Source organism: Jaculus jaculus, chromosome 5 (assembly GCF_020740685.1).
Source record: "Jaculus jaculus isolate mJacJac1 chromosome 5, mJacJac1.mat.Y.cur, whole genome shotgun sequence".
Taxonomy (NCBI): domain Eukaryota; kingdom Metazoa; phylum Chordata; class Mammalia; order Rodentia; family Dipodidae; genus Jaculus; species Jaculus jaculus.
The window spans coordinates 88,916,926-88,930,757 of record NC_059106.1 but is presented as its reverse complement, the minus strand read 5'-3'; the positions used below and the strand labels follow the sequence as shown (position 1 = coordinate 88,930,757).

General features: G+C 38.2%; 1 protein-coding gene and 1 non-coding gene across 2 annotated transcripts in view; both read left to right on the top strand.

Moving 5' to 3' along the window:
- The window catches only part of Faf1 (Fas associated factor 1), a 419,279-nt gene that overhangs the window by 218,200 nt on the left and 187,247 nt on the right, over positions 1 to 13,832 (top strand). The window lies entirely within an intron of this gene.
- On the top strand, positions 4,122 to 4,228 carry LOC123461069. The gene has a single exon (XR_006637387.1). It is a non-coding gene; the product is annotated as a U6 spliceosomal RNA (small nuclear RNA).

Genomic DNA, 13,832 nt, shown 5'->3' with positions numbered 1-13,832 from the left:
GCCACCATGTGCATTTGGCTTATGTGGGACCTGGACAACTGAACTTGGGTCCTTAGGCTTTGTAGGCTGTGCCTTAACTTCTAAGCCATCTTTCAAGCCGGGTTCTCACATTCTTTTTTTATTTTTTTTGTTCATTATTTATTTATTTATTTATTTGAGAGAGAAAGACAGATGGAGGGAGAGAGAGAGAATGGGCACACCAGGGCTTCTAGCCACTGCAAACGAACTCCAGATGCGTGCGCCCCCTTGTGCATCTGGCTAACGTGGGACCTGGGGAACCGAGCCTCGAACCGGGGTCCTTAGGCTTCACAGGCAAGTGCTTAACCACTAAGCCATCTCTCCAGCCCATGGTTCTCACATTCTTTATGCCACCTCTTCTGCAGTGGTCCCTGGTCCTTAGAGGATGTCATAGAGATGTCTCATTCAGTGCTAAACACTCCACTGTCAACTTATTATCACTTTGATGAGTTTTGAGTCTCCCCAGTTGACTACTTTTTCCCTTCTTTTGGCCCTAGACTTACTTGTTCCTTAATTATTATTTCATAGTATACAGAATAATGGATTTTATGATATTTTTATATACTTGCATCGTTGTATTTTGCTCAACCTTGCCACGCTCCCCATCCACCTGCCATTACCTTGCTTGTCTACCTCGCTGGTCCATTTGCTTTCCCTGCTCAAATAATTGCCCTCTGTTTTCATGTCATATAACCATATTAAGGAGTCAGGAAAGCTACATTGTCAGCCAGATTGTGTGTGTGTGTGTGTGTGTGTGTCAGTCAGAGAGAGAGAGAGAGAGAGGAGGAGGAAGAGGAGAAGGAGGGAGGGAGTGAGGGAGAGATAGAATGAACATAGCAATAAAAGTAAACAAAACAATCTAAGTTTATTGAATTCCACCATTATTGTTATTTGGTATGTTGTATAAATATGTGAGTTTCAGTTTCTTCATCTACAACGGTGAAGAAATATTTGAGTTTCAGTTTCTTCATCTAAAACGATATTAACATCATTGAAAATCTGTTGGGAAGATTCAGGGGTTTAGCACCTTAGGTTGAGCCATATGAAATTGCCGTTTTTGTTTGTTTACTTTATTTTTAAATAGTGTCTTACTCTGTAGCCCAGTAGCACATGAGGTTACACCATACAAAGTTGCCATTTTTGGTTATTTGCTTTGGTTTTCTTGTGTGTTTGTTTTGAAATAGGGTCTTGCTCTGTGGCCCAGACTGGCCTTGAACTCTTGCCTTCTTAGAATTACAAGGTGTGTCCCACCATACTTAAGCATGATGCTCTCTCCTTTACAAAACAAAAATAGTTGCATATTACCATTTTATACAGTTTTACCCAACATAAAGGACATAATATAACACAAGGATTGGCAGCTAAGACTGTCAGCCCAAATTATTGATGTGTATTTTTGTCAGTAATGTCTTACTGGGACATATCCACACCTATTTGTTTATATTTGTATGTAGTTACTTTCACACTGTGTTATCAGGGACCCATAATTGCATCAAAAATCTGACAGCCTACCAAATCTGAAATGACTACTGTCAGGCCCTTGGCAGTTTGCCAACTCTGGCATTTAGTAGACATTTAACAAATGCTAACTACTTTCCCCTTGAGTAAATATCTTTATATCATTTATGCACTCAAAATCAGAGGTTCTTTAGGGTCATCTTATGCTATTTGAATTATTTTGCTAGCCTTCATAGGACAGACTGATTCAGTCAATCTTTGGACACTTTTACTGGCAAGGTCATGATTAATGTTGCCTTTGAATGGTGGGGAGGCTCAGTAGCTTCAAGGTGTTTCAGGACGGTACACTGCCCAGTGAACATACAAAACATTTTACAAATAACATGGCCAAAGACTAAACAGACAGAAAGAACAGTTTTTAAAGTAGTATAAGAAAGTTTGGCTTTAAAAGGCAAGAGAAGTTGTGAAATGGACTCTGTCCTGAACAGAGAAGAATAAGAAGGTAGGGTGTGTGGTGAATGTGGTCCAGGGAAGTGTCCTACTCAGTGAGTATGAGGGGAATGTATAAAAGGAAGACAACTACTGATGGGAAACATACAAGCACTTAGATCTGCTATGAATCTTGATTTTACTTTATCAAAATTCTAGAGTTGTGGATTGCTCTTTCTGCCCATGAAAGTGGAGCAGCTCTGAGGAATTTTCTTCCATTATAAACAACTAGGAGATAGGATAAAATATATGAAACAACTATTTTCAGGACTGTTTTATTTTGTTTGACATAGTGTTTCCCTGTGTACCTCAACCCAGTTTTATAATTTTCTGTCCTCCTACCTCGGCCTTCCAAGTGCTGGAATGACAGGTGTGGTGATTTAAATAGGAGGTGGAGTTTTGCTGGAGAAAGTGTGTTGCTGGGGGTGACCTTAATGGTTTTTTAGCCCTAGCTTGCCAGTGTTGGTTGGCTCTCTCTTCCTACTGCTGTTGGCCACCTTCTATGGCAGAGGTGACGCCCACTCTCTGCTCATGCCATCTTTTCCCCTATAATCATGAAGCTTCCACCCAAAACCGGAAGCACAAAGACATCTTTTCCTGGCACAAGCTGCTTTTGGTTGAATGTTTGTCTCAGCAACATCAAGGTAATTGCATGCAACAGCAGGCTTATGGCTTTAGAACTGGCTGTAATTTTCAGGTATTTGACCTTGAGCAGTGGAAGACTTTGAAGAAGCAAACAAGTTAGTTCCATGATTGCCTTGCATTTTTTCTATAGGCAATGTCTGAGTCCAAGCAAGGAGAATTCAAAACAATGGTTAATGGTTTTAATGTGTTAAAGATTCATATATGTATAGAATGAAATGCCATGAAACCAGGCAAAGAATAGCTGCCAGGAAGAAGAACAGGAAATAATTTGAGTTCTACTGATAATTTTAGAGATGTCTCAGTGAATATACCTTTCATTCAGTAGATAACCAACAATCAACGAAGCTAAAGATCAGTAATTTATATTTTCCAATTTACAAACTTTGCTACATTTTCCTTAAATATTTCATGATTTGGATAAAATGGTGAATAGTATATTTTTAAATTCCATTTTCAAGATGTGCTTTGCTATTATACAGTAACAATTAGCGGTGAAACAGCCATGAAAAAATACATGTCCTGGAGGTATTATGGCTCATGATTGTAAATCTAGCTTCCAGTGAACAAAAATCACAAAGATCTCAAGTTTGAGGCTAGTCCAGGACAGTGGGGTCTCACTCTAGCCCAGGCTGGCCTCAAACTCACAAATTATTCTCCTTCCTCTACCTTCTGAGTGTTGGAATTAAAGGCCTGCATCACCATGCCCAGCAAGCAGATTGATACAAATGTATTGATCTAAAACCATATACTGGTTCATGAAAATGTTACTGTATGTTGAGTGATGCTGTCCCCCAAGAAAAACTACCACCACCATTTTTATCAAAAGCAACTGTGACCACTCATGAGCGACTCTGGAGATTGGGCCTTGTTGACATTCCCTCATACAAGTGGGACAGTGAGAGGCCCTCGCCTGAGATATCAGGAATCTGCTATGCTATGTGTATTCACGCACATGTGTTCTCATGATTGCAGAGAAAGATAGGTATATAGATGATGGAGATATCTGCAACTATTGAGAAGTTGTCTTTCATGCTGGGATGAGACTTTTTAGTGTTCTTGCTGCTTTGGGGTCTTAGGCTTGTAAAGAATCTTGTCATTTTCTGGAAAGACCTATGAACCCCTTGGTTTGCCAGATTGAACTGTGGTAGAACTAGGCTTTAAAATCCGTAGAATCTGTCATGGGTGCCCTGCCAGTGGGGAACAATTGCTTGTCAGTTTCTTCTAAGAAAAAGGAATCCATGCAATAATGTGGAAACAATATTCAGCTCCAAATTGAACCCCTGCTCAATGTTGCTCCCCTTTCTCTTATACTGAGTGGTTTGTTACATATCCATGTATCTCAGAATAGGTCCAATTTTCAGATAACTAATGCAATTTTCCCAGAACTTGTATTCATACTGGATTTAGGTTTGAGAACTAGCAAGAGTCATGGCTGGGCTTTTCAAAGTATTTAAATGGCCACAATAACTAACCTGGATCTGTAGTGACATTGTAAGTTAAGAAATTGTCTTGTGCTCACTTCGGCAGCACATATACTAAAATTGGAATGATACAGAGAAGTTTAGCATGGCCCCTGCGCAAGGATGACACGCAAATTCGTGAAGTGTTCCATATTTTTAAACTGCTTGAAAAGAATATTCAGTGAACCTACACACAAAATGCTTATAGTTGGTCATTATACCTCAACAAATGGTACTTTCATATCATCTAAGCTCTTGTGAAAGGGCCAACTCAGGTTGGAGAGATGGCTAAGTGGTTAAGGCCACTTTTGCCAGCAAAGCCTAATAACCAGAGTTCAAATCCCCATTTCCCACCCTGGAGTGCCCATTCTCTTTGTCTCTATTCTCTATCTCTCTCTGCTTGAAAATAAATAAATAAATAAATAAATAAATAAATAAATAGAAATTGTCTTGATCCTGTCTAAGAATACAGCAGCTAAGGCCAGATTAGATTTAAGGAATAAGAAATATTATAAATCAATAATATTCTAAAATCTTCATATATTTATATACACGTTATCAGAATTCAAGCAATATATTGATAAGCATATACTCAGAAGCACCAAAGGAATTAAGATAAACCAATGAAACTGAATGTTCAGTAACCAGATTGTTTGATGTCCCTTAATCCTTCATACCACCATCACAGTAATCCTCCATTAAGAATTTAGCAGTAAATTAAAGTTTAAAGTTCTCACCCTTATGGAGTTTATACTGGTAGCAGGACAGATTGAGAAATCAGATAATAATGATACTAAATAATATGAATGGTACAGCAGCTAGTGGTAAGTATTTGAGGAGCTATTGTATTTAGATAAGAACCTTTCATAGTTACAGAATTAAAGTCTTAAAATATTAACTCTATTCAAGGCTGTTTGCAATACTCTTAGAATTGCAATGGATACGGATGACATTCCCCAATGGATCTTTGTTGCTGCTGGTATTCCTGGAGTTCGAACCAGAGCCTCATGTGCACTTCAGCATGCCCTCTACTGCTGAGCTGTGTCTCTAGTTTAGAAAGTTATTTTGATTCCTAACTGGATAACTTGTTTCTGAATTAAACTACCAAGTATAAATTTTATAGTTTGTGCTCATATTCTGAATATTTGTTAAGATCTAAAGCCAAGATTGTAAAAATAATATGCAGGCTTATCTGCCCTGTTAAGGAAAATGACCTTGTAAAAAAGATCATTTTTTTTCTTTTAAGCATACATCTTATTATCTTTTGGTGTGTAATGGTGTATGTGCATGAGTATGAGCATGCCCACGATTTAGCGTGCATGTGGAAGTCAGAAGACGGCTCTTGCCGTCCATCTTGTTTGAGCCAGCACATCTTTGTTATTCTCTGTTGCAGAGCATATGCCAGGCTAGCAGGCCTGTGAGCTTTAAGAATTCTTTCTCTAGCTGCGAATGTGCTGGAGTCACAGGTGCTTCCTACTGTATCTGGCTTTACAGGGTTCTAGGGATATGAATTCTGAGTCATCCATCTCTCCAGCCAATATTCTTTTTTCTCTGTTTTTTACTCTACTCTACTGCACTGCATTTTCCCTAGCTGAAACTGACCTGGAACTCACTCTGTCCTCAAACTCACAGTATCCTCCTACCTCAACCTTCTTGTTTTTTTTTTTGTTGTTGTTGTTGTTTTTTTTTTTTTTTTAGTTTTTATTTATTTATTTGAGAGCAACAGAGAGAGAGAGAAAGAGGGCGAGAGAGAATGGGCGCACCAGGGCCTCCAGCCACTGCAAATGAACTCCAGACATGTGCACCCCCTTGTGCATCTGGCTAACGTGGGTCCTGGGGAATCGAGCCTCGAACCAGAGTCCTTAGGTTTCACAGGCAAGTGCTTACCTGCCAAGCCATCTCTCCAGCCCCTACCTCAACCTTCTGAGTGCTAGGATTAAAGGCAAGTGCTACCATGCCAAACTTGATTCATCATTCTTTTTTGCTGTTTTGGTGGTTTTTTTTTTTTTTCCAGAAGTTGGGTCTCACTGTAGCCCAGGCTGACCTGGAACTCACTCTGTAGTTTCAAGCTGACCCTGAACTCGCAGCAATCCTCCTACATCTTTGATTCATCATTCTTAACAAAATATTGTCGTATATTTTATATATTATATATAATGTTATCTTCATTTATTAGCTTATTTTATAAATGTACTTCATTAGTTTTGTTTTAAATTTTGGCCCTTCCTCTTCTGTCATCCCATATTAATAACCTTGTTTTTATCTCTGTGTTCCTACCTTTCCACATACTAGGATTTTTTTCTTTGTGTCTTTCTTGCCTATTAGATTATGTGCATAATTGTGTTCTATTGTATCTCAGCACCATGCCTGTTTGTGTTAAATTTTTTAATAAAAGCTTTAGAGAAAACTGCATTCTCTAATTGTTGGTGTTTTTTCTTTCTGCCTATTAGTGACTCTTTTTAAGTTAAAATTAGATTTGGAGTAGGGGGTGGTCATCCATGGAGAATACAGAAACCTAAAAGTCTAATGTCTTTGAAGACTGAGGTACCTATGTTTTATATTGCTTGTAACTGGTACAGTGATTTTCACAAACTAAATCCTGAGCAAACACATGGAATATATAGATCAATTCACTTAAAGAAAAGAAATCCAAAATAGAGTTAGGATGAGAAGTTGGCTATGATAATGGTAGTGGAAGTTAGTTTAACATGCAGCTTACTCATGTTAACCATGGGATTGGAGAAGCATTTGTGTGTGAAGTGCTGTGTGGTATGCATGTCTGCATGTGTGTCCATATGAGGGTAGGTGATGTGTGTGTATGTGTATGCCCATATGAAGGTCAGTTGACAAACTTGGATGCCATTCATCAGGAATGCTGATTATCTCTCTTTTTTAAAGTTCAGTATTTTATTATTAATTTGCAAGGAAATAGAGAGAGGGGGATTGGGAGATAAAGATGGGAGAGAGAAAAGAGAGAAATGGTAGAAGCAGAGGGGAAGGGAGAGGGAGGGCACTAGAGGGAGAGAGAGAGAGGGAGAAGCAGAGAGGGAGGAAGCAAGGAAAGAAAGAAAATAAGTGCAACAGGGCCTTTTGCAAGTGACCTCCAGATGCATGCACCACTTTACTTTGTGCTTCTGGGTTTACTTGTTTACTGGAGAATTGAACCCAGGCAATCTTTGCAAGTAAGCACTAAAAGCCATCTATCCAGCCCCACTCCAGTGAGTTTGTTAATAAGTCAATCATTTGCAAAGATCCAGAAGTGGCTCTAGAAACCTGTGTTGAAACACACTGGGTCCCCGATCTTGCCCTTCACGTGGCCGTTTCTGTCAAGAATCAAGAAACTTTCTGCTTCCCATGGGCATGGCTTCTTCCAGCATAGCTCACTCCTGCACCCCAAAGGTTCCACAGCTGCATCTCAAAGGTGTCTGAGACAGGGCAGGAGTCCTCTACCCAGAAGCCGACCATCCTTTTTTGAGACAGAATCTCTCAATGGCATGGTGCCAGCAAGCTCTGGTGATCCTGTAGTCTCTGCCTCCCCAGCACTAGGATTATAGGCACATGTTTCCATGTCTGGCATTTTATGTAGGTTATGGGAATTGAACTTAAGTCCTCATGCTCTTAAGGCAAACACTTTGAGCTATTTTTCTATCCCAGAAAACATGGTTCGTAAACATAATTCGTAGGACAGTCAGGCAAGATTTAGCAAGAGAATATTAGATACAAAAATAAAGAAGTAAAAACTGAGTTAAATTTTTCAAGATTGGGTTGCTGTAACTATAAAGTCACTATTAAAAGGCTGCATGGTGATATAGTTAATCTGATAGGTAATAAGTAGTAATATTTATCTTTGATACTTCAAGTATTTTACATAGTGCCAGGCAAGTGAGCTAATTGATGTCTATGCAACTGAATTTCAACTCAGCCATTTTAGAAATTCAGAGACTGATCTAATAAAATTCTAGTATTTTTTGAAAATACACTGGGGCCTTTAGCCACTGCAAACAAACTGCAAATGCATGCATCACCTTGTGTATGGCTTTACATGGGCAATAGGGAATGAAACCTAGGTCATTAGGCTTTGCAGGCACCTGTTATAACTGCTAAGCCATGTCTACAGTCCTGATTTTATTACTTTTTTTTTTTTTCAAGGTAGGGTCTCACTCTAGCTCAGGGTGACCTGGAATTCACTATGTAGTCTCAGGGTGGCCTTGAACTCCTGGCAATCCTCCTCCCTCTGCCTCCCGAGTACTGGGATTAAAAGCATGTGCCACCATGCCCGGATTCTATTACTTTTGTTAAGACTTGAGACTATTAAAATTTGAGGTCTTGTTATCTTGTTTGTTTTTTATAGGTGCTGAATATTGAACTTAGGATTCATGGATGCCAAATACATGCTTTCCTAGGGAGCTGTATCCCATTCACTAATTTTAATTCTTTGTTACTTTATTTGATATGTTTCAGCTGTGAAAATCAAATTGTATAATAAAACTTAATTATCTTGAGTAAAATAATAGGAAATGAATAGCAATTGTGTATTTTAGAACAGTTACTTAGATAGTGCTAGATGATGAGAAGAAGCATTCATATACTTACCATTTTAAAAGTGTATTTCATGTGTATATTCTCATTTATGCCAAGAAGTGTACTACAAATAAATAATTTTTTTTGAGGCACAGCCTCACTCTAGCCCAAGTTTACCTGGAACTCACTCTGTAGCCGAGGCTGGCCTTGAACTCACTTTGATACTTCTAGTTTAGCCTTCCAAGTGCTGGGATTATAGGCATGAACTGCCATGCCTAGGTTATAGATAAGTTTTGATAGAAATGTTATACACACTCATTTACTATTTTCAGAAGCTACTCAAACTACCTTTTTCTTCTAACTAGCTACCAATGATAATGATGATGATGACGATGCAGTACTTGTCATAGTTTTCCTACCATGGGGCTATAAACTCCTCAAAGACAAGAGCAGTTCCGATTTATGCTTGAGTCTATGTCTAGCATAGCCTCTGGCTCCAAATAACCATAAAAGTTGCTTGCATTAATGCTAAATGTGGCCCTGAAAAGTTAGTAACTGACTCTAAACATAATCACTAGGTAAGTGTTCCAATACCCGTTACTGTTTGTTTCAGAGGTGCCCCTTTTATTTTAAAAAACCAGGCATTTTTCCTCTGTTACTGAGAAAGGTCTTATTGGAACCTTTGTACCTGTTGCCCCTATTCTACAGTGTGAGAAGAAGGTTATCTATAATACATATGTGTGCTACCTAATCTCTGGCATTTGTGTTTGCAAGTTAACATGCTGTCTATTGCATTTGAACAGCTGTAACATATGTGATAAGATTTCTTAAGTCATTTTCTTGAGCATTAGAAATATGAATGTGAGGAGTGGTAGTCCCAGCTTATTATATTGTGGCTTTAGACCCCTGGGTTTTAGCTATAATCAATTGCCTATAGTTCTGTATTTGTGAAAGATAGTGAAAAATAGCATTATAGCCAGTTTGGGATTTGAAAGTTTCTATGACATTTCGTGATATGCAATAAAAAGAGTGATGCTTACAATTGCGTCTGATTGCCCATAAATTCATAGAAATTTTCCACCCTTAAAATGAGCTTTATACATGAAAGTATAGCCTTTTAAGTTCAAAGTAAGTTGATCAATATTCAAATCAGTTGTCATTGCATATCATGACTGTTTAGTGTTTTACATGTAGAAAATATACTGCTTTTTAAAAACTTAAGTAGCCACAAAAGATTATTGGTACTTATTCTCCTCAAAGCCAGTGGAGATCTTTTTGTTCTTTTATAGTATATTTGTTGACAGTTGTGATCAACATGGAATGAACTGCTTTTATAGTTTATTACTTTCAAAATAAAAATTTGAATGATGTGGATTCAGATGTATAAAAGAGATAAAATTACAGACAGCTTTGAGTGGCAGTTACATATCAAACCTCATGAGGGTTTGACAGGCAACGGATATCGTTATTAGACGCTTTTTCCATAATTGCTGACATTTATCCAGTGTTTCACAGTATTTGCTAATGTATTAATGCAGTCAATCTCTGAGAGGCTGCACATGCCTTTTTAGCCCTGGCTTTTATGGGATTCTGAAATTCATAGACCCACAGATACTTATTCCCTGCTGGTTGCCGTAGTGACAGAGCTCAGAGATAAGCCAAGACAGAGCCCTTTTGTGATTGCTTTTCAGGTGACATTCAGCGGCAGCTTGAGTAGAGTGTCCTTTTATAGTTCCTGTAATTCAGAAAATGATAACAGCTTTTTGCTGCTTAGAGGAGAAGTCTGTGCACTGTTCCCGGTGGGATTTCGGCTTGCTGTGCCACTTCATACCAACCCCAGCCTGATAAAGTTCTTATTATTGTGGAGATTTCAAAGTTCAAGAGGACTGAATTAATTAGGACAGGTTAGAAAATATAAGACTTATACTACAAATAAACTTTAAAGAACCTATACATGTTTGAAAATCATACATAACAAGATTTTTTGCATATTAAACTATTAGAGGTGATATGATTAGCCACTTGCTCTATAACTAAACTTCTAATTACTAGTTAACCACACTAGTTGTTGCATCTTGAAGTTTAGGAATTTTCTTCCATTTTTGTGTATTATTTGAAACTATTGCTTCAGTATTTTGTTCTTTAGAGGCAGATTTGTTTACTTTCTTACTCAATGTTGTTATAATTTTACTATTCTTAAGCAGTGGAATAATTACAATAAATGTCATATTATGAAATAGTAGCTTATGAAGTGCTTGAAATTCAGAAGAAAACACCTGTGATGATGGGCATCAGTAGGAACAGGAACAAACAGTTCAGTAATAACTTCAGAAAGTATATTTCTACCTGAAAAGATCCTTGAGTTTATTAGATGCCATTGTTTTCTCCTGTACTCTTCAAGCTCATAGTTAGTTGTCTTGGGGAAAAATTTCAATCACAACAGATAAGTATAGGAAACTTTGAGTGCTGTAAACCTGTTTCAATGTAGTGTATGGCAATGAAACACACCCTCCAAAAATACAGAAAATAATACTAAGCCCACATGGAACTGTAGGAATTGAATTAGACATATAAAACATTTAAATATTATCTCTAAAATTAAACAGGAAGCAAGTAAAATGGGCCAAATTAAGGAGTAAATTGTGAATCTGAAGAGATGAGAAATTGAAAATATATGTTCCTAAATTTCTAAATTGTTGATGAATGAGCATATCAATAGGACATGAATGAGGCTCAGAAGAGCAATATGGTATAAAAAACACTGTTCAGGTGTCTTCACTTGGTAGGCGGTTGAAAGCTAGAAATCTGATTTGATTTGATTGTTTGTAACTTCTCAATCTTACTGTAGCAATAAACTTCTCATAACATTCAGTTGTCTGTTATTTGGATAAAAAATGGTGACTTCCACACTAGTGACAAACAAATAATACATTTTAAAGAACAATTGATTTTTATTAACACAATGCTACCTTGAAGGGTTCATAGTATTCCTTGCTTGTGGCTTTTAAATTTTTGGGCATGGTTATTACACACTATTTTAAAGGACTTCAAAAAATATTGTGGTGTGTGCATATACACGTGTGTGTGCAGATGTGCACACTCCTTGCACACCTGTGTGTTATTCTTTCACTTCCTTGAGATGGACTTTCTCACTGAGTCTGTAACTTGTCATTGTTCATTTTTCTGTTACACTGCCTATCCAGAGAGTTCCAGCAATTCTCCTGTCTCTGCCTCCCACAATCCTGGGTTTACAGGAATGTGCAGCTGCACCTGGCCTGTTTTCTTTTCTTTTCTTTTTTTTTTTTTTCCTTTTAACGGGCGCTGAGGATTAAACTCAGGTTCTCATGCTTGCACACAGGCACTCTGGCCTGCTGAGGTATCTCCTCAACACCTATTTCACATTTTTATAACTGCACTCTGGCACCATCCCCATGATATATTCAGAAACTTGTTCTTTCTCCTCTGTGCTCCCACCAAACCTTGTTTGCTTTTGTTTGGTCACGCTGGCTAACCAGTAAGCCCTAGTGATATAGTCTGTTTCCAGCCATCTCAGCACTTTACCACATAGGTGCCATTAGATAAGACTCAGGTCCTTATACTTGCACTGTAACCTCTCTTTTTTTTTTTCCTTTTTTCTTTTAAAATAATAGTTTTTATTTGTTTTTAAGCAGTATAGGGAAGCATGATAGAAAAAGACAATAGTCAAGGCTATAGGGATGGCTTCGTGGTTAAGGCGCTTGCCTGAAAGCCAAAAGACCCAGGTTCAATTCCCAGGACCCACATTAGCCAGCTGCACAAGGTGGTGCATGTGTCTGGAGTTTGTTTGCAGTTGCTGGAGGCCCTAGTGTGCCTTTCTCTCTCTCTCTCTCTTTCTGTCTAATAAATTTTTAAAAAAGAAAAGAAAAGGACAATAAGGACAGTGGGCACTCTAGAGCCTTCAGCTGCATGTGCTACTGTGCATCTAGCTTTATGTGGTAGGTACTGGAGAAACAAACCCAGGTCATTAGGCTTTTCAGGCAAGCAGTTTTAACCACTGTGCCATCTCTCCAGCACCTCCCCCCCGCCAAGCTCTCTTAAATGCTGAGCCATATCCCTAGCCCCTCAAAAGAGTTTAAATGCAACACATTGAAAATTTTATTAATTTCTTCATTGGCAATAATTGATCCTCTTCTGAAATTTCATAATTCCATGCATGGCACCACCACCCATCTAATTCCATAAGCCACATAAATTATTCTTGATACTTTTCTCATCATTTTAACTCCTACATATTTGTCATTTGTTCATTTCTAATGCTACTGTCCTAATATACACTATGAATTATGTAATCTGGACTATTGCAAGAATCTCCAGCTGAGCTTTCATTTTTACTTTCTTTCTGACAACTTTTCCATACTGTATCAGAATAATCCCTCTCCCTTTTGCTCTTTTGCATAACAAAAAGGGCCAGTCTGTTGGGCTTGCCTCAAACAAAAAATGACATAAATCTACCCAAGATTATAGATCTCCCCACTTCAGTCATTTTAAGTAATAGCCAAACTCCTTAACATGACTGCATAGGCCATGGTTGGCCTTCTTGCTTCCTGAGGTTGTGGTATTGTTTACTGCCTCTTGTTCTCTGTATTCTTGACAGTTTTCACCCATGGGCCTTATATTCTCTTCCCTCATTTCTTCTTTATAATTTATACTTATCTTCCAGCTCATCTGTTTCTTCCTAAGATTTGTTCTTTCATTGAACTTGTCTTGTTTCCTCATAGGACTTGTTCTTTCATTGCTTTTACCACAGCTGTAATTTTATATTTAACATGTGATTGTTTCTCACTTTAGGGAATAGTAGGATGAATTTAAAGTGCATGCCTGGGCTGGAGAGATGGCTTAGCGGTTAAGCGCTTGCCTGTGAAGCCTATGGACCCCGGTTTGAGTCTCGATTCCCCAGGTTCCACGTTAGCCAGATGCACAAGGGGGCACACGCGTCTGGAGTTCGTTTGCAGTGGCTGGAGGCCCTGGTGCGCCCATTCTCCCTCTCTCCCTCTATCTGTCTTTCTCCCTGTGTCTGTCACTCTCAAATAAGTGAATAAGAAATGAACGAAAAATATTTAAAAAAAATAAAGTGCATGCCACATAATAGATGATCAGTACATATTAGAATTCTCTTTATTCCTTTCCACTGTTGTCTTCATCCCCAAGATCAAGTTTTCTTCTAAAGCTAAAACATGTGTTTCATCATACTTCTAATACATA